The sequence below is a fragment of the Odocoileus virginianus genome, chromosome 29 (assembly GCF_023699985.2).
Source record: "Odocoileus virginianus isolate 20LAN1187 ecotype Illinois chromosome 29, Ovbor_1.2, whole genome shotgun sequence".
Lineage (NCBI taxonomy): Eukaryota > Metazoa > Chordata > Mammalia > Artiodactyla > Cervidae > Odocoileus > Odocoileus virginianus.
Window position 1 is genome coordinate 37,004,384 of NC_069702.1, and position 22,630 is coordinate 37,027,013.

At 37.0% G+C, this 22,630-nt stretch overlaps 1 pseudogene; it reads left to right on the forward strand.

The window, feature by feature from the left end:
* Positions 1–229: 229 nt before the first annotated feature.
* The window catches only part of LOC110133977 (pyridoxal kinase-like), a 46,896-nt pseudogene continuing 24,495 nt past the window's right edge, over positions 230–22,630 (forward strand).

Genomic DNA, 22,630 nt, shown 5'->3' on the forward strand with positions numbered 1-22,630 from the left:
GTGAGATGACATCTTATTCATGCTAGAATGGCTATTATTGAAAAGACAAAAGATAGAAATGTTGGCAAGGATGAGAAGAAAAAGAGTCCCTGGTGTACTGTTGATGGGAATGTATACTGGCTCAGCCACTATGGGAGACAGTACAGAGTTTCTTCATAAAGTTAAAACTAGAACTAACTTGTGATCCAGCAATCCCACTTCTGGGTATAAATCCAAAAGAAATAAAATCATGATCCCCAAGAGATATCTTCACTATCATGTTCATCGCAGCATTATTCGTAATAGCCAAGATATGAAACAACCTAAATGTTCATCAATGGATGAGCAGATGAAGAAGATAAGGTACATATATACAATGGAATATTATCCAGCCAAGAGAAAGAATGAAATCTTATCATTTGTCACAACATGGATGGACCTTGAGGACATTATGCTAAGAGAAATAGTCAGAAAGAGGAAGACCAATACTGTATATATCACTATTATGTGGAATCTAGAAAAAGAAAATCACACTCATAGAAAAAGTAGAATGATTGTTCCCAGGGGCTGAGGAAGAAATGGGGAAATGTCAGTCAAGGGGTACAAATTCCCAGTTATAGGATGAAAAGTTCTGGAGATCTAATGTACAGCATGATGACTATAGTTAGTAATAACTGTTAAACACTTGGAAATTGCTAAGAGACTAGATCTTAAATGTTCTCACCACAAAGAAAGAAATGGTAATTATATGAGGTGATGGAGATGTTAAGTAACCCTACTGTGGTAGTTATTTTACAAAATGAGCATATCAAATCATACACAGTACACCATAAACTGACACAAAGTCACATGTCAATAAAACTTAAAACAATATATGTGATACACTAAATGATGATAACTTGTACAAAGAGAAATAAATCAGGTGAGATGAATAGGGAATTCCAGGTGGTAAGTGTTGTCTCTTCTCCATCTGAGGATAACTAAGAATCAAGTGAAGGATGATATATGTAAATACCTTGGTGAAGACCACAATAAGAATAAATGCAAAAGTCCTGAGGTTGAAACATGTTTTACATGTTCAAGAAGCTGCGAGTTGGACAGCATATCTGGACCTAAGCAAGCAAGGAGGATAAGAGGAGTTGAGAGCATAAATATGTGATGACACTCATAACTTGGACTTTAGATTTTAGCCTTGTGGAGATGGATAACCACTGTAGGGCTTTGTAGGGGATGATGTAATCTGACATGTCTGAAATAATCACCCTGACTATGTGAAGAGACTAATCTGTATTAAGACAAAGGTGACAACAGAGACCAATTATGAGGCTATTGCAAAAGCCCAGGCAAGAAATAATATTGTTTTGGATGTGAATGTCAGCAATGGAGGTGGTAAAAGTGAATATGTATATTGGACTGCCAAAATAGAGACGATTGAATTTACTATTAGTTTGGATGCAAGGTAAAGAGAAATCAATGATAATTTCGAAGTTTTTGTCTGAGCAGTCAGACTAATGGAATTGACTGACTAGAAGGTAGGGTTATAGGTTATAAAAATTAGTTTAAGAAGAAAAATCAGGAACACAATTTTTGATACATTAATTTGATAAATCTAAGTGGAGGTGTCTATGGAGGCTTGACATACATTTCTGGATTCCATGGAAGTGGTTCAGGCTGGAGGTATACATTTTAGAGTCAACACAGTATCAGTGTTATTTGAAGCCATGTATGTGATCTGATGAGATCACTGGAAGTGTCTCAATAGGTTGACAGGACAGGTTGCTTCAAGAATGAGCCTCAAGCACTTCAACTTGCAGACACTGAGAAGAATGAAGCTAACAGAGTAGACTCAGGAGGAACAACTCATGAGGCAGGGTGAACCAGGAGAGAACTTTGTGCCAGAAGTCAGAAAAAAATGTTTTAAGGAGAAGGGTGTGATCAAATGTTTGCAATGCTGCTGATGGGGTTCAGGATTTGCTAACCTAAAACATGTAACCTCAGCATATTGAATATTTTAAGCTGAAGGAGTCTCAGAAAATGGCAAAAGCAGGAAGATACTCCAACCTCAATCTTGCCCTGTTTCCCTGAAACAACCCATGAAATACCTATGTGAGGGGTGCCCTCCCTATCCCTGGAGGAAAGGAGCATCCTTATCTCCAAAGATAATGAGACATCAAGAAGAATCTGAACAAACAGGCCTTGCTGTTTCCCCTGTGAGCTATACTTAGCTCATACTCTGACCCACTGTGTATCTGCACAACTGTGTATTCTTCATCAAACCTAGCAATAAAATACTCAGGTATATTTCTTAGGGTCTTCATTTCCTTAATGAAAGCTCCTGGGTCGCAGAGTTTGTGTGCTTTTCTATTGTTAATTGCTTTTTGTTAGTTTAATTTTCAGACCAGCTAAGGGACTGTAAGAGGATTGAGTAACACTTTTTCCTCCCCTACAATGTTGACGGATGAAGTCAGCATTTAACTTAAGTCACTGGTGCTGTCCAAAGCTGCAAGGAACACAAAACACCATGAAGGCATCTTCTCTCCAGAGATTATGGGGTGACTTTCAAGGGAAGGGTAGTCTCATGTAAAGAAGGAAACCAGAAACTTCCTCTTTCCTGATATCATGAAGCCAGATATGCCATCATTTCTATAGTGAAGGAAGCATGCCAATAAAATGATCCATCTCTCTATTCTTTAATTTTTCTCACATCCCAATCTGGCACCACTAACTTTACCATGCAAAGCAAGTCCTCCTCAGGTGCACCTTCTAAGAGCTAACCAAGTCCCAGCATCTGTGAAAAACTGAAATGGCATAGAAATTGGATGAAATAGCAGTGGAGGTAATCAAAGATATGCCTCCTAAATCAAGGCTGCAGGTAGAGTGGAGGAGTGGGATGATTTCTGAATTAAGTAAACAAATTTTAATCACTCAAGGCACTTCATGATTTACATAAATTTTTATAATTTAGAAATCAGTTATGCTATGTGTTGGAGAAGGTACTTCTCCCACAAGATTTGTAATTCCCTGATAGTCAGTTTTAGTTATATGTATATCTTTAGGGCCTAGCATAACACATGGCCAATAAATAGGTGCTCCATAAATGTGCTGCCAAAACCCAGTCTCAGTTAGTAAGTGAATAGTTGTCATGACCTCATTTTCCCTAGCCTGAATCCTTGTTCTGACACCCCTAGGTTCATCCTGGTTTGGGCTCCACACTATTTCTTAATATGTACAGGGTCTTAAGTTGATGGGAATACAAGACTACCTGAACTGCCTTTTAAGAAACCTGTATGCAGGTCAGGAAGCAACAGTTAGAACTGGACATGGAACAACAGACTGGTTCCAAATAGGAAAAGGTGTACATCAAGGCTGTATATTGTCACCCTGCTTATTTAACTTTTATGCAGAGTACATCATGAGAAACGATGGGCTGGAAGAAGCACAAGCTGGAATCAAGATTGCCAGGAGAAATATCAATAATCTCAGATACACAGATGACACCACCCTTATGGCAGAAAGTGAAGAACTAAAGAGCCTCTTGATGAAAATGAAAGAGGAGAGTGAAAAAGTTGGCTTAAAGCTCAACATTCAGAAAACTAAGATCATGGCATCTGGTCCCATCACTTCATGGCAAATAGATAGATAAACAGTGGAAACCATGGCTGACTATTTTGGGGGGCTCCAAAATCACTGCAGATGGTGACTGCAGCCATGAAATTAAAAGACGCTTACTCCTTGGAAGGAAAGTTACGGCCAACCTAGACAGCATATTGAAAAGCAGAGAAATTACTTTGCCAGCAAAGGTCCGTCTAGTCAAGGCTATGGTTTTTCCAGTAGTCATGTATGGATGTGAGAGTTGGACTATAAAGAAAGCTGATCACTGAAGAATTTATGCTTTTTAACTGTGGTGTTGGAGAAGACTCTTGAGAGTCCCTTGGACTGCAAGGAGATCCAACCAGTCCATCCTAAAGGAGATCAAGTCCTGGGTGTTCATTGGAAGGACTGATGTTGAAGCTGAAACTCCAATACTTTGGCCACTTGATGCAAAGAGCTGAATCATTTGAAAAGACCCTGATGTTGGGAAAGATTGAGGGCAGGAGGAGAAGGGGACGACAGAGGATGAGATAGTCGGATGGCATCACCGACTCAATGGATATGGGTTTGGGTAAACTCTGGGAGTTGGTGATGGACAGGGAGGCCTGGTGTGCTGCAATTCATGGGGTCACAAAGAGTTGCACACAACTGAGTGACTGAAATGAACTGAAGTTGCTTGTATTAGACTATATCTCTACAATGCACTTTCTGATGCTGTGGGATTCACCTCCTGCTACCTGTCAGTTAGCTCAATTGTCCTTCCTTGGTGATAAAGAATCTGCCTGCAAAGCAGGAGATGCAGGTCTGATCCCTAGGTCAGGAAGGGTCCCTGGAGGAGGGCATAGCAACTCATTCCAGTATTTTTGCCTGGAGAATCCTGCGGACAGAATGGCCTGGCAGACCACAGTCCTTGAGGTCACAAAGAGTTAGATATAACTGAGCAAATGAGCATAGATACCCCCCAGAGAACGTGTCCCTGTAATAAACCTACTAAAGAAGTAGGGAAAAGCATACTGATCACAGTTTGATGCTGGAAAGTTGAGGAAAACCTTTTTCAGCACTGTACTGAAAAGCAAAGGAGAGTGCATTCTTTTCTCTTGTTTTTTTTTTTTCCTTTTCAGGTTGCCGCCATTTGTTACCAATTCACAGAACAGGAGGATCGTGCTTTCTGTTAGATTACAAGAGACCAGGGTAAGCTTAACTACGAGGCTAATACAGCTTAAAGTTTGGGACCCACACTGTTCCACATCCCTTCCAAGAACCTAGGAGGTGTCCTGTGAGTATGTGTTTGAAATTCTGTATTTCATTTCTTTAAAATTTTTAGAAACTTCAGACACGACAAAATGGTATCTGTCCTCCCTAAAATTTTTCTGTTTGATGGACTAGGAGTGAAAAAAACCTAGTCAAACAGCACCAAGTGCCATTAATTAATATTTGTTGACTAAGTCAGTCCTCATAATAGAAAGATACTTGCTTAAAATATGTTTTACTTTGTTGAATATGGAAAATAATCTCTCTGCAAGAGTTGTAAAAGGGTGAAATTTATTATGATCAAAATGAAAGCCCAAACTGTAGGTTTATTTAAATATTTTCGAAGTTTTGTCAAGACTATTGTGTCATTTTAACCTGTTTGTTCCCTTTGAGTAGGAAACTATATGTTTCACTTACGTGGTAACAATATATAGACTTTATATTTTGGTGTAATAGCCTTCAATCATAAAGTATTTGATATTAGGTCATAGGGAGATTATTTAAATTGGCATTTCTTAATAGTAAAATCTCAATATTTGCTTTTGTTTGTCTCTAAGCCTAAGCAAATAACATCTATCAATATCTATATGTTTTTCAATGTGTCTAGAAAATATAGGAACTCATTTTATAAGGAATCTTTCATGCTGAATCAAGAGATTATGTGAAACCTGCATCAACCTGCTCTGTCTGCAATGACTTGTCAATTTTTAATGTGCTCACCAATTCTCTCCTGACCATCCGGTAATTCAAAAGTGGTCATTGGGACTAAGACAGAGTTTCATAAATATTGTTCAGTTTGTTCAGGGAGGATAAACTAAAATGAGTTTTAGAAAAAGTGTTTGTAGGTTTAGTGTGTTTAAATTCAATCTCTTTTTCTCCACATTCTTCGAAACCCAAAATAAACAAGTGGAATTCAACTTCATTCTGGCTTTATTTCCAAATATTATCTGTCCCTGCATCTGTTTTTCTTTCTCAATTCCACAGTTGTTAAGTGAAGTAGGCTTGCAAGCTCAAAATGAAGAAAATCTAATTCTTGTTTTGTGTGAAGCTTCAATCCAGGGAAGTAAATATTTCATCCACATGGGGAAGTAAATGTCTATAAGGCATGTGCATGATGGGGGTCCTTTCTCTTCAGTTATATTTTATTGTTTCATCTATTGACTGGAGCATATTAATTCTCATGCACTTAATTTTTTGCACAGATGAAAGCATTATGCTGAAAAGAACAAAATTAAAAACTACTTGCACACATGAAGTATAATAAAGACAGGCTTTTACACTTTCTCCTCTCTCACCTTACCATTTCTTCCCCAAAGCCTAAGACTAGCAATAGAAAGAAAATGTTATTAGTAGAAAGCACAGCATATGCAGAGCTACCCCTTTATCTTTAAAGACTGCAAGACAGAAGCAAGAAATAAGATTCCTATTAATCTTCATAGAACAAAGTATTGAATGGAGTCCAAACATTCCTTTGTATGTTATTATAGAGTTTCTGGGTTTCAGTTCAGTCTTCTTTTTGACTATGAGCTGAATTTTTCTTTGTTATTATTCAAATTGTGAAAATATTCACATTACTATTATTTCATATTATAAATGTGAAATTGTAAAAAATTTCCATCACTCGTCAAATATGTTAGTGACTATTTCCATTTTCATAGATAAATGCGTATTGCAGATGACAACATCTGCAAAACTCTGACCTCTCTGACTCTTTTTCCTGCAATGTATCTCTGTCTCTCTTCTGTTTTCTGCAAAATCAGTTAGAAATTTTAGCTTAGAAAACTAAATTTGCTCAAAGCAGCAAAAAAAAGATATTGGTAGAGATAGACATATAAGAAGTGTCATCTGAACTGTGAAACTTAATAAATAATAGCAAAACTTAGTAGAGGAAAAGATTTGAGTCAGCTCTCCTAGCAATTTATACCACATTACCCACAATGCCCAGTACTTGGAATAGTATGTAAGAAGTCTTAGTGATTACATGGGAAAGAATAAAAAGAATACCTGACAAATACTCAATCTAAATTCTTGAAATCATATTTGTGCTAATCACCTATTAAGTTGTGCTGAGGAGTACTTTTCCATGCTGTTTGTAAATAAATTAAAAAAAAAAAAGAAAAAAAGAAACAAAGGTAATTTGGCCACACAATAAGGGACTGCATTTGAGAGAAAAAGCAGGTCTCTGCAGGGCCATCAGACAGCTTCCTGGAGTGGAATAATTAAGTTCGAGATTGCTGGAGGAGACCGCAGTGGTATTTTAGTTTATAGCCTCAAAGCCAAGGGGACCCATTAAAATGAGATAAGTGAAATTGTGCTAGTTCCTTGTAGGCCAACTACCTGAGTGACATCACCATCATCAAGGTAACATATTTAAATGATACTGGGCTACATTTAACAATAGTAGAATCTCAGACAACGTTTCTGCCATGGTGTGTGTAGCGGGGTGTGGGGAAACGGTACTCTAACGAAAGGGATCTGACCAAAAACAAGCCACTAAAGGAGGAACAATTAATTAAATTTTCCTGTGGGAGCTTGGAGAGCTGACAAACAGTCATGAGAAAGTCACTAAAATCTGATATTAAATGTGATTTAGCTGAATTAGTTTAGAAAGCAGTTTTACATTATGACTTTCAGACAGTCTGTCTCTAAAAGTCAGAGTTTTCTCATCTCCAGCCAGTGAGGTGGGAGACATAGTTGGGTGGAGTCATGAACTGACCCTGGATGGCACACTCTCACTAACGTAAGTGATTATGTTCTTCTGAGAATCAAGATTGGAAATGAACTATATCATAACCTGAAACAGTATGGCATAGGTATCAAGGATAAAGCATACATGGCTTATGTTTATTGAATAATAGTGAAAATAATGGAGAATAAAACATATCTGTTGAAAGCTAAGTACTATTAGATTCTACCCATCTATTCATCTATGGCACTGTAAAAAAAAAAAAAATAGTACGTTGCACAAAAAAAGAATCAGTTTCAAGAAGTACTAATGGCCTGAATTCCTTGTCAGCAGCATAACTACTATGATGAACAAACAGAACCTAAGAGATAAATAAAACACAACTTTCTTTTGCTCTCCCACCATCCCTTCAAACTTTCTATAATAAAGACCATCTCACTGTAGCAAGATGTGGATGGAAGTAGGTCCCAAGTTTTTCTTTTTGCACATTTAAGGGGAGTAAATCCCAATATGGTCACTTTGGTTTACAAATACATTTTATTTCAGTAATTAGCATATCTAGTATCAGATACTCAAAACAGTTCAATCCTGATGTTGCTTGAAATCTCTTTCTTCCACAAACTGAAAGCTCAAGGAAGCTGGATCAGGGTGGTAAGCACCACTTCTCTATTAGCTTCTCTCTTTATTTGCAAGCTGCAGTTTAGCTTCTCACCAGATTTGCTTGACTGTGTGACTTTGTGCTGTCTGGGTGAAATAGATGGGTAAATCTCTCAGTGACTTCAGCATACCTAGCTGATAAGCAAAGCCAACTCCTCTCATAATCTTCTTTTATGAGCTTCAGAATGCTTCCATGCTCCTCCTCTTGCCTGAAATGCCCTTGTCCTTGGTTTATCTGTCTCTACTACATGTGGACTTATGACTCAGCCCCAGACCCAGAGCTTCCAGAGTATACTTCCAGCCCTTATTGCTTCCTCCTGATATCTAAGTGGACACTTCCCACCCCACCCCCCACCAAATCCTCATAGAGTGGTTCACATCTGACTCACCAGAAACAATCATACCTTCTTTTTCCTTGGCAAGATTGGAGAGGGTGGGCCTATCCCAGTGCACTCACCAAAGTTAATAGGACCTTCTCTCCTCCTCTGGATTTCTTGAGCAGGAAGAGACTCAAGAGCTCATTCTGCTTTACCTTGCTTTGTTTTGGTCAAGCACAAATAGTCAGTTTCCTGACTATTTCAAAGGACAAGAATTGTGAGTCTAGGAGCCTGCCCTCTTCAAGCTTGGGATTGGAGAGTAACCCCCTGCCTAAAGCCTCTTGCTCAAAAGAGGATGGAACAGCCAAGCAGTGCAACAGCTCCAGAGAAACCTCTTTACTAATCCCTTTCATAAGATCCTCTCTTCACACTGTGACCATCTTCATTATGTCCAAGTCCATGAGATGTTCAAGAAATAAAAGAGTAGGTTCTTAATCAGTTTCTTTGAAAATCTTCATGGGTAGATTTGTCTCACACTCACTTTGGTATCTGATATCAAAATCGAGTCTCCTTTGAAACTAAAGCAGGAAGAATTCAGTCCTAACACATACCCCAGAGTCTAGATAAATGCCATTTTATCTTTGACTGGAGACAAGCTTATTAAGTTACTAAATTAAATCATTAGGATGCACAAATGAAATGTACAGCTTTCAGGAATGTTACTTGGATAAAGCTTAATGGCTTTAAAAATGAAGTGGAACTAGCTTTTATTTGAGTAAAGCCTGTTAAAGCCAATAATATTAGCGGATTTTAATGACCAAACGAATGTATCACCTTCATCAATTAAAGGGCAGGATAATTTATTTATTCAGTGAAATACTGAAAATAGAGGGGAAAATAAATATTTTCCTGTAAATTATCTAGAGGCAGAAAGCTGAGATTTCAGCAATCTTAAGATGTAGAGGGTCATGGGCCATCATATTTGAGAGTCTGAAAATACTAAATAGGCCACACCCCACCCCACACTTACAAAAAATACAAATACACCCACACACACAGAAGAATGTTTAAAATGTTGCATACAATTTCAGCCATGAACTCGAGATTAAGCACCCCTCAAGGACATGACAATTATAGGTTCCTTCAAGCTAGGTTTCTACCTTGAGGAGCAATTTGTGTGTTACAGAACACATTCTCTGCCAAACAATCTTCTGTTAGCAGATTCCCTTAATAATTACAGCACAAAATAGAAACCATTATGAACAATATAAAGGTATTCTTTCTGGATTATACTTCTGCTCATATATTAGTGTCAACCTGGGTTTTATTTCAATCTCCAAATTTATGCATTATATCACAGATATCTATAACTTTATGAAAGAAGTGAAAATAATGTAAAAACAATGAAAATACTAGGGAGAAAGAAGATATAGAAATGCCTATCCTAAAATCACTTTGTTTTTGTTGTCCAACTTAATAAATAAAACAAATATGTGAATTTTTAAAAATGTGAATTATCTATTTTATAATTGCAGAATGGAGAGAAATAAGAGATATAAAGCTTCTCTGACACTTTCTATTACTGACTACATCTCCATTAACTTTCAACTCTATCAAGAACTCATCACATGTTTGAGGAATCCTCAGATTTTAGTTTAAAATTGTAGTAGAAATTGGTCTCTGTATGTTTTAGTTGTAATTAAAGGGAAGTAAAGATGTGAGCAAATGGGAAGATACATTTACAGACAAAAGGGAGTAAATAACAGAAAGCGGAGAGATCAGATAAATAGCTTCTTGTAATTTTATGCCACCTGTAATTTCTATGGACATTTTCTGTGACAAATGACAATTATCTAGAATAATGAGAATTTTCTCTGTAACATATATATATATATACACACACACACACACAAACACATATATATGTATATATATATAAATAATATTTGACCTCATTCTATGAGACATCTATCAATAGCTCATTAATATTCTTACCTATTTTTAACATGTGCCCACTAATTATAAATTCAGCTAGAAAGAAAAAGGATTTGGAAATAAAATGATCCTTTCTCATTACAATGCTGAAAATACTTTGCCATTTAATACTGAGTTTCCAGTTTATTAGTTTGAATTTTAAAACTCCTCAGTTTTATAAATATTGTAATCATGGCAATAAAGAATTTTGTAAAAAATCTAAAAATAACCATAGACAATATTTAGGAAGCTATACTTCTCTCATATTAAAATGAAAATTGAAAAACTGCTTCTATTCAGGAAACCATCAAATGAATAGGCTATCTGGAAGCTGGTATCAGGTTAAAGTTCCCTGATAGCTCAGTTGGTAAAGAATCCACCTGCAATGCGGGAGACCTGAGTTTGATCCCTGGGTTGGGAAGATCCCCTGGAGAAGGGAAAGGCTACCTACTCCAGTATTCTGGCCTGGAGAATGCCAGGGACTATACAGCCCATGGGGTCAAACACGACTGAGTGACTTTCACACACACACTTTAAATAGTAATACAGTATTTTAAAATAGACTATTTTGAACTCCTGGTGACTCCAAAAAGAATTTCATAGTGTGAGGACAATGGCATGGTAAAGGACATTGAACATGTACAGGGAATAAGTGAAGATCCATATACATATATATACATGTACACTAGAATTCTGAAGACCTTTGAAATGTTTTAGCTCTCTGAAGATAGGTGTAGATAAGTTTTATCAAACCAATTTTCCCTTTTTACAGCAAACAATTTGCAATATTTGCTTTATCACATAAAAGTTAAGATCATGGATATGAAAATCTAACTACATGTAGTTTTTTTTTGTTTGTTTGTTTTTTCTAAAAATCTATATAACGTCTGCTCTTTCAGTTCAGTTCAGTCACTCAGTCATGTCCGACTCTTTGTGACCCCATGGACTGCAGCATGCCAGGCTTGTCTGTCCATCACCAACTCCTGGAGTTTACTCAAACTCATATCTGCTATTTACATATAAATAATAAGAAACCACTTTATTAGAAAAAAATCTAAAGATCATTATGTACACTCCTAGGCATAACTACATAAGGTTTCATGAAATAGGCAGATGCTGGCCTTTGTCCATATAACTTCATAAATGCTAAACGACAAATGCTACCTGATTCAGGTATGAAGCACTGGGGACTCAAATTCTATGAATAGCTTGCTGTTGCAGAAACGATTTTGTCAAAAAGTGACTGATACTAAATAATCCTGGATAAGATTTTAAACAAAATAAAGTGCAATAATCCCTCAAAATTCACAGTAATGTATATTTCTGGTAAAGGATCTCTATAAAATTATGCAAGAAGTCTTTATCTATATCTCTCTCCATAAAAAAACAGAATTGAGTTTCAATTTGAATAAATTTGAGCAAATATGTCCCCCACATGAATGCCTTGTTAGTCATTTGAAAATCACGTGGAACAAAGGAGAATTGAATATATAATATTTCTGGTCTTTCTCACTCAAAGAGACTAGTATCTTCCACTTTCAATCGTTATGACAAGAAAGAAAAATGCTCTCAGATTGTGTAAAGAGCCTAGATGTATGGAAACAGATGCATGGACAATTCAATGTGGAATGGCCACTTAAGGCTCTCCAGAGGATAAAAACTGTCTTGCAAACAATGTTAATATATGAGGTAAGTACTGACACTTATAATTGGTCACAGCCCCCATTCACAATGACTTTGTATGTTTATTTCCCCTTCTATCTCCTAAAATCACTTGAGTAAGAAATAACTAATTTTTGTCCAATTCTCTTATTTTACAAAGAAGTAAACTGAAGAGTTCAATTGGATATCAAATAAATAGTAAAAGCAAATCTTGCTGTTTTTTCACATTAAAGATTTAAATCCACACACATTATATAACTAATGGAGAGATTTCATGTAAAGTGCATGTAATTTATTGAGTAAAATGGTTCCCAGTGCCCCCCACATCACAGCATCCAAAGTTGAAGATGAAGAAGCACTAACTACCCTGCATTCTAAGGAGGGCTGGTCAACAGTTGAGGGCAGACACTGTCTACCATCACCCACACTCCTGAGTTAATTATGAGTTTGGAGAACCAGTTTCAACCACCACAAACTGTTGTTCCATCTTCTTCCCAAGTCTAAGAAGGAGGGTGGGTCCATATGAAGTAAGAGAGAGAAAGATAGCAGGTTACTTTTTTCTTGTAGAACCAATAAGTTCTTAGAGAAATTTTATCAATTCCACCACCACAACAGGGAAGAAGGTGCCACTTCTCAAAAAATCTGAAATTATGCAGTACCCTAGAAATGACTGTCCTGCAGGAAAAAGAGCTGGCATACCATTCCCAGCTCAGTTGGCTATTAGGCACTAGACTCCTCAAAGCAAGACAATAAAATTAGGGACAGGTACAGAAGTGAAAGGACTAGAGCAACCTGTTTTCAGAGTTTGTCATGTTGAAAATGCGTGGTTTCTTAGAGATCAGTGGAATACAACAGAACGTCTTAGCTATCTTCTCAGTAAGCCATAGATGAGGATTGACCTCAAGGCAAGATGAGAGCAGCACAAACTTTTGAATATTCTGACTGCTACAGGGGTTAAGACTAGGAGGGAAATTTGAATTTGAAGCTAACCTTTCAGATTTGGGAAATAACAGTGGAAGATGGCCTAGAATTATCTTAAGAATTTGCAAATACACTCCAACAGGGCAAACTTTTGCCACACACAGGCATCAAGAACAAGTCTGCATTAGTTTCCCATGGCTGTCGTAACAAATTACCACAAACTAGATGACGTATACCAAGAGAAACTTATTGCCACCCAGTTCTGGAGTCCAGAAGTCCAAAATCAAAGTTTCTGAAGTGTTGGTTCCTTGTGGAAGCTTTGAGAAAGAGAATCAGAATCCTTTGAGCTTTGAGGAAGAATGCATTCATTCCTTGTCTCTCTCTCCTGCCAGCAATACTTGAAGTTCCTTGACTTGCAGATATAAAACTAATCTCTCTCACCATCTTTAAATGACATCCTTCTGGGTATGTCTCTGTGTCTTCCCCTTTTCTTTCTCCTATAAGGATGCACATCATTGGATTTAGGGGCCATCCTATAAAGTTAGAATGATCTCATCTTGAGATCCTCAATTACATTGCAAACACCCTCTTTCCAAATGTGGTCACATTTATAGGTGCCAGGGGCTAGGACTTGGACTATCTTTTTAGCATAATTATTCATCCAATTGCCAACTACTCTGAAAAGTTTTATTGCAAAAAAGAAAAGGGGGGGGTGATACTTTATCTCTTCCCTCTAAAATGATGAGAATAATCTTGTCCCCTAAACTGAATCTTCAATTCCTGACAGGAAAAAAAAAAAAAAACAAACCTGGACCTGGAAGAGGGAGGTGATGGATGTATTCCAAAGCTGTGCTCCTCAGCTTTCCCTTCAGGTACTGGAGCCAGGAATCTGTTCTGCAACAAGTAGAGGTGAGGAGATGAGGTTTAACTTATTTTATTTTTTGACGATGCTGGGTCTTTTTTGCTGATGCTGGGTCTTTTTTGCTGCACATGAACTTTCTCTAGTTGCCGCAAGTTGGGGCTACTCTTCATTGCGGCTTCTTTTGTCGCAGAGCACAGTAGTTTCAGCCCTCGGGCTCAGAAGCAGCCCACAGGCTTAGTTGCCCTGAGACATATGGAATCTTCTCAGACCAGGGATCAAACCCAAGTCCGCTGCATTGGGCAGGTGTATGCTTTTTTTTTAATTTATTTATTTATTTTAATTGGAGGCTAATTATAATATTGTGGTGATTTTTGCCATCCAGCAACATGATCAGCCATGGGTGTACCCGTATCCCCCATCCTGCATCCCTCCCCCCACCTCTTCCCCCACCCCATCCCTCTGGGTTGTCCCAGAGCACCAGCTTTGATTGTCCTGCTTCATGCATGGAACTTGCACTGGTCATCTATTTTATATATGGTAATATACATGTTTCAATGCTATTGTCTCAAAACATCCCACCCTCACCTTCTCCCACAGAGTCCAAAAGTCTATTCTTTCCACAAGTGTCTCTTTTGTGGTCTTGCACATAGGGTTGTCATTACTGTCTTTCTAAATTCCATGTATATTTGTTAATATACTGTATTGGGGTTTCTCTTTCTGACTTACTTCACTCTGTGTAATAGGCTCCAGTTTCAACCACCTCATTAGAACTGACTAAAATGTGTTCTTTTTTATAGCTGAGTGATATTCCATTGTGTACATGTACCAAAACTTCCTTATCCATTCATCTAGCAGGTGGATTCTTAACCACTGGACCATCAGAGAAGTCCCAGAGATGAGATTTAAAAAGAGTTTATGGTTCAATTTTCTAACTTCACTGTTTATAGTAAGTGAGATTGACTGGGACTAAGGAATCTCTCTCAACTATTGTTTAAGGAACCAGAAAAAGAGATATGTTACAGCACAGCTAATGATAGTGACTGAAGAAAAATAAAGCTGTTTCATTTTTTTTAAGCAGTTAAACTTATACAGCTCAACAAACTGGTTATTTAACCCTTAAATGACTTTAAATATACATACATATTTTTTAAAATGTTTGAAGAAAGTAGTCAAATTGTGAGAGGGGCAGACACCACTAATCAGATCCCCCCTCATCCAGAAGTTATCCCCTCTCTTCAGTACTAAAATCTGGCCTGATACACTTATTATCTCTTTTCTTGAATAATGTATTTAAATTTTTATCAATATGTCCTTTCTTCTATAGTTAATGATATGTTTTTCATGAATATATAAATACATGGTTTCTTGTAGAACAAGGATTTCTAATAAATCCAAGCTGAGCCAATGGCATGTTATATTTTATGGCTGGGATTTGTAAAAGATGAATATAAAAGTGATTAGATGAAGAGCCTGTGAAGTATATCTCAAGACTGCAAAACATAACAAGTCTTAGCTCATCTTTTGGATAAGCTTTATACTTAATGGGCTGAAATTAGTAATAGTTACATATTTTTAACAGTTAAAAATCTCACACCATCTAATTGGAAAAAAATCCATTGGAATCTACATCAAACTAAATTAAATTCAATCACATTAAATCTTAATTACTTACATATTACTGTGAGCACTACGAAGAAGTCAAAAGACACAGACCCTGTCTTGATGGAGATTAAAAGCTAATTGGGGAGATTAGACTTGAAAAATGAAAGATTTAGACAGCAGTGAGGAATAATTTATAAAGAGTATTTGTAAAGCAATAAGTAATATAAGATTTCAGAAGAGAGAGAGAGTTAAAGAGGGTCAGTGGGGAAGTCTTTGAGAAGCGGAATTTGAAGACTAGAACAATTGTAGGGAGACATGGTTGGATGAAAGAATCACTTCTGTAAATGCAGATTTATTTTTCCAAACATAGCATTAATCAAAAATCACAGCACTATAAGCTCAAAATAATGATATAAAAAAGATAATATAAGTATCAGCCTCATGTTAGAGCCCAATGTGTTTACCACTATTAAAAAATGTATACATCATACCATACACTGTCTAGGAAAATATGATTATAGACCAATTCTTTGGGAAACTATTCATTTCTAGAAAATTATTATGAGAGAATTTCTGTCAAATCTCCTAAGTTATTTCAAAGGCACTGACCTTTGAGTTTTGATGAGCCCTGATGATAGAAAATTATAAAAGTCAGTTTTTAAAGATAAGATGATGTTGAGGAGTTCAAATAATTATACTTTAATAGATATCAGTATGAGTTTACCTATACTGAGACTTTTCATGCAAATATGTGGTAAGCTATACATGATTATCCAGTGATACTCATAACATTTCCATTTTTATGACATTTTTCCAATTAGCTAATGACCCTAACAACTAACTTCCCTGTTAGCTATAGTGGCACTTTTGTCATTTCTGGGTCAATATTATAGTTTCATTATCACAAGCTTAATAGAAAACTATGCCAAAAACTTAATTTATATCTGGTTAACTAAGAGTTCATATCTCTTAACCAAATGTATTTTTTGATTATTATTGCTAAATATTTATAAGGGATGAATAAATTTTATGAGGCCTAATACTCATATAATTTGGGGGACTCTACTGAAGAAAAGGAGATCAAACTAATCAATCCTAAAGGAATTCAACTCTGAATAGTCACTGGAAGGACTGATGCTGATGCTGAAGCTCCAAAACTCTGGCCACCTGATGTGAAGAGCTGATTCACTGAAAAATACTCTGATGCTGGGAAAGATCGAAAGCAAGAGGAGAAGGGGGTGGAAGAGGATGAGATGATTAGGCAGCATTACAGACTCAATGGACATGAGTTTGAGCAAACTTTGAGGCTTCCCTGGTGGCTCAGATGGTAAAGAGTCTGTCTGCAATGCTGGAGGCCTGGGTTTGATCCCTGGGTCAGGAAGATCCCCTGGTGAAGGGAATGGCAACCCACTGGAGAATTCTTGCCTGAAAAATCCCACACAGAGAAGCCTGGCAGGCTACAGTCCATGGGGTTGCAGGGACTCAGACAAGACTGAGCAACTACCACACACACACACACACACACACACACACAGGAGATAGTGAAGGACTGGGAAGCCTGGTGAGCTGTAGTCCATGGGGTCCCAAAGAGTTGGACATGACTTAGTGACTAAACAACAACAACTGAAGAAAACCAAACTAACATCTTTCAAAAAGTTGATTGTGGCACAAACATAAAAATGAGGGGGGAAAGTATTTGTATTCATTAACTGCTTAACACTTTCGTACACTTTTCCTGAAAATTCCAAAAAAAAAAAAAAATACAAAATTAATTAAATTAACACATATAAGTGCAATTTAAATTTTCTTCTAGATTATAATGACCTATATAAGTAAGTTTAATTTAATTAAGCTCAGTCATGTCCAGCTCTTTGCAACCCCATGGATTGTAGCCTGCCAGGCTCCTCTGTCCATGGTATTCTCCAGGTAAGAATACTGGAGTGGGTAGCCATTCCCTTCTCCAGGGGAACTTCTCGATCCAGGGATTGAACCCAGGTCTCCTGCATTGCAGGCAGATTCTTTATGTCTGAGCTACCAGGGAAGAACAATAATCTTCTATAAAGGATATAAGAATATTCCACCCCAAAATATACCTCTTTGGCATAATACATTATTTTGAGAAATAGCACAATAGGAAAAGATCTGCAAAGAAGTAGAAAATACCCTTTTGAAAGAGAATTTTACATGTATAAATCAAATCTTCATTTGTAAAGGCATCTCCCTCTCTATACCAGAAAGAGATGGATGATTCTAAAGTCACAAGGGAATCTTTTTTTTTTTTTAAGTCATCTGTATTTCTTACAACTTTTTAAAGCAGAATGTGACTTGAGCACTAAATTTCCATTCACAAAACTTGCTCCAAGTTACTTTTCCAGCGGCTTTACAACATGCCTGAGCAGGCTTATAAGTTGTCACAAGGGAATCTTATCAATAGAGAAAGCACCTGCTTAAGTCTTCCTAACAAACCTTATCCTTATTTATCAAGCTTTTCCTAGTAACCTCTCCATAACTGGCCTCCCTCAAATACACACCTTTCTTTCTTTTATCTTTGGCTTAAAATGATACTCAAGGTTGAGTTCTAAACCACTCCAGAGCATTAGTCAGTTTTTCCTGGATCTTTTAGGTATACACAAGTGGTTCTTGCTCCCAGTCAGTTGTATCTGACTCTTTGTAATCTCATGGATTGTAATCTACCAAGTTCTTCTGTCCATGAAATTTTCTAGGCAAGAATACTGAAGTGGGTTGCTATTTCCTACCCCCAATATATGAGTTGTACACATTAATAAACTTGTTTTTCTTTTGTTATTCTTTTATTACAGGGTCTTAGTCAAGAAATCAGAGGAAACTATCTTTCCTCCTGTACATGTATATTCTTTCTTTTTCATACTAATTTCCAAGTGCAATTGAGTTAAATAGAGATTATTGAAAGGTCCTTCTTGCCGACCCCTATGCAACCTTCTCCCTGCAAGGAAGTATGTACTTTTATGCCCACTCCAGTGCTGTTTTCAGTCCTCAAATGAATGAATGAAAGAGTGAGTCTTACTCAACATTTAATGATGGTCAGTATATTCTAGGCAGTGATAGGCTGGATCTCAGAGATTTGAATTGCTCTTTACTGTTTCTTCAGATTTTATTTCTCAAGCAAGATAGTCTGTTGTTTCAGTCTTGACTGGGCTTTATGGCTTATTTGTAGTCTGCTTATGTAGCTAACACAATGCCCCTAGCTTGCTGCTAAGTCGCTTCAGTCGTGTCCGACTCTGTGTGACCCCGTAGACGGCAGCCACCAGGCTCCCCCATCCCTGGGATTCTCCAGGCAAGAACACTGGAGTGGGTTGCCACTTCCTTCTCCAATGCATGAAAGTGAAAAGTGCGAGTGAAGTCGCTCAGTCGTGTCCGACTCTTAGCGACCACATGGACTGCAGCCCACCAGGCTCCTCCGTCCATGAGATTTTCCAGGCAAGAGTACTGGAGTGGGGATGCCATTGCCTTCTCTGTCAGCTACCTCTAAGAGCCCTTTAAAAACTTGAAGACCATAGAAATAGTATAATTTTGTGACTACTTCTAATTCTCACTTAAGTCTTAGTGGACTAATGAATTTATTATCATTAAAGAGCTACAACTGACAAAGTGACCTAGACTCCTCCAACCACGGCCAGTGATGTAAGATGCTCTGATGCATGTTTCAGACTCAGCCAGGCTGAAATAGCACACTATATTAGGTATTTGTAATTATCAAAGGTCTGTTGTCACATTTGAGCCACGCTCTATTACCACAGCACATATATTGCTCATGCCTTAACAAATTATGCTTTTCATCTTCTTACTTCTTTTTATTTTTTTACTTTTGGTAATCCATACCCACAAAGCATTCCTTTATTTGATCCATTCATCTTACAGATCAAGACTAAAACAATGAAAAGGGGGTGTAATGAAAAGAAAATTGGATCTATAAACATAAAGTCCAAGGTCCACGGCATTCTCCAAGTTTGATTGTTTTCCCTCTGCAGTGTCAAAAAGAGCACTATAATCAATATGCATACATACTGAACAAACTGAACTTGCCTAATCTGACTGTGAATTTTAGTCAGTTTTAATGAGGACTCATAACAGTAACACGGCTTCCTTTATATATCATGGACTTAAATTACTGCCAACTGCTCTTTTACTGAGCCTTTAAGTCATATGTTGAGCATGTGAAGATGAAGGATTCTATCAATTTTATTCTACTCTTCCCTGGCCCTCGACATAGCACATCTCTGAATAGATTTTTCAAATAATTTCACTGAAATCGAGACTCTTAGAGTCCCCTCTGGCAGATCTATAAATCACAGACTTTAATAGTAACTTCTATTTTCTGGGCCTTCTCTATTTTTCTATTAGTTTGCACATAAGATTTTGTTGTTTACCTCTCAACTTCCATGAAATACAAAATTATAACCTTAAGCACGAAGTTCTGATTTTCTCCTGGATCAGCTAATTTAGCTCTTTACTTTTGTTATGAGAGTAACAATAATTTATCTCGTACTTCTATTTACAGCTGCTTTTCAACTTCCAATATTTCTATTGCTGTTACAGATTGCATGCCTGTGGACAACACCAATGATCAAAAATTTTTTCTCTGAGCCTGCTGAGTAACAAAGCAATTGCTAAGCCAAAGATATTATGATATGATAAGCAGTCAAATGCTATGAGTTGTTATCCATATATGAAAAGATCCTTTCAGATGACCTTGAAAATCTTGAAAGCAGCTCTTTTGCCCCTTTGCTATTTGCCCTTTCCTGTTTATTCCCCTTTAACCTTAGAAGAACCTAACTATAGAAATTAGATCACTACGAAATTTAGCCTAATTGCTGATTTATGCTCTACTGAATGCGTGCCATGCCTTACCAAACCTGTGGATTATTTTCCTAGATTAAAAGAAGTGAGGATGAAGAATTAAGTAGTTAAAGAATGACTAGCTCTCCACCCCTCAAAATCTCCTCAGCAATCCCACAGGCATATCATGCAGTCTAGATAAAATCTGAAGAAAGATAGTGAGGAGTCAGTCTGCATGTAATGGAGACTGAAACAGAATCTAACCTCCTGCCTTAACAATACACTGAGATTCTTTCTCCCTTTGCCCTTTAAAAACTCTCCATGAACTAGAATTTTCAGAATTGGTTTTGGATACAGGAGCCCACTCAGATTCTCAGCCTTCTGATTAAAGCAACCTTTCCTTTCTACCAACACTTGCCTCTAAATTATCATTTTTTGAGGGGCAAGCAGCCAAACCTGAGTTTGGTAATAGTCTCAACACCTGGCAAAGAATTAAATAAATTTAATTGCCAAAGTTTTAAGAACAAAGGAGTAGGAGACCAAACCATACAGATAACACTACAAATTCCATTCAATCATTAGATTGAAACTTCTCTTCCCACAATGAAGGTTTGGAAATGTAGTGTGGCAAGAAAAGGAACTTTGCAGAAGAGAGTGGAAGGAAAAACAATTATTCTGAATAGTCCACAGATAACATGAGTGTTAAAAAAAAAAAAAAACACTAAATTTGTGACTGCTACATTGCTTTCAGCCCTTAAATGATGGCAGAGATCTATTTTTGTGACTTTTAAAAGCAATGAAAAATAAGAGCAAATTTGAACTAATCCACAGCAAAAGAAATGACAACTTATAGAATTATTTTTTGAAAGCCTATTTAAATACATGATAAATTAGGAACCTAAAGGAGTATTATTTGGCAGGCTTTCTGGGGAAAAAAAAAAAAGCGAGTCTGAAGATTAAAATGTAGCCAAAAAGTAAATGGAATTAAAACAAATTCATTTCTAAAAATAGCACCTATAATTTACAAATCAGAACAATTATTTATAAATTTTAAAAATATAAGCACTACACCAAATTGAAAAGGTATACTATCTTTGTAATGAAATTTATGAATTGCTTCAAGAATAGGCCTTGGCTTCTTTTTAGATGTTTATCAAGACTATTTTGCATTCGAGGCTTCCTTGGTGGCTCAGTGGTGGAGAGTCCACCTGCCGAGGCAGGAGACACAGTTTCCATCCCTGAGCCCAGAAAAATCCCACATGATGTGGAGTGGCTAAGCCCATGCACCATCACTACTGAGCCAGCATTTAAAGCCTGGGAGCTACAACTCCTGAAGCCTGCATGCTCTAGAGCCCATGCTTAGCCAGAGGAGAAGCCACGCTATGAGAAGCCAGTGCACCTCAGCTAGAGAGCTGCCCCCACTTGCAGCGACTGGAGAAAAAGTCCTGAACAACAATAAAGACCCAGCACAGCCAAAGATAATACAAATCAAATAAATAAAATTGTTTTCAAAATTCTGCATTTGGATAAGTTCAGAACAGCACACTATCGCCACCCCATTATCATTTGAGTCATTTCCTATGGTTAAAGAATGTGTCCCTTTGGAAATTAGAATCAAATGCAACATAATCCTTTTAAAATTGTTAGTTCTTCCGTTATTACTCCAACCACATTCATTGTGAATCTTAGAGAATTCATGTGGTGATATTTCATGTTTCAATTTCAATCTTAGTCACAAAAGCAAGCCTTCTAATTCTGTCACCATTTGATGATTGATAGCCGATTTTACACTCATTTGACCTTTTCCAGGCTCTCTTGTTTGAGTTAGCAGCCCATTCCAGTTTTTTTACAATAAAAGGTAGAATGGATTAGCCAGTCAGAATTCAGAATATTTAAGTAAAAGCATAACAACAGATCACTGCTGGCATGTAATGCAAACATTAAAATTCTAATGACTCATTCCCTTGCCACAGATGAGGAAAGGAATAGAAATAGACATAACATGGATCTACTGTTCTGAAACTAATTATAACAGGAGTTTGAGATGGTAAAACTTTATCCACTCATGCAAATCAGTGTTTTCTTTAGCTTGATGGGGAAGCCCTTGAGATTTACCAAAATTCAGGCTTGTAGGGTTTGGAATCAGGTTAGTTTAAGGTTCAGTATTAAAAAGATAGTTTTAAAGATAACAGAACAGATGATGTGAAAGAAGGAAGAAAGGGAAGTTATAAATAAAGATGGAACCTCTTTAGTGAGGTTTAATTTAAGAGAAAACTTGATTTAAAAAGGAAACAAAACTAAGGGGAAAAGTTG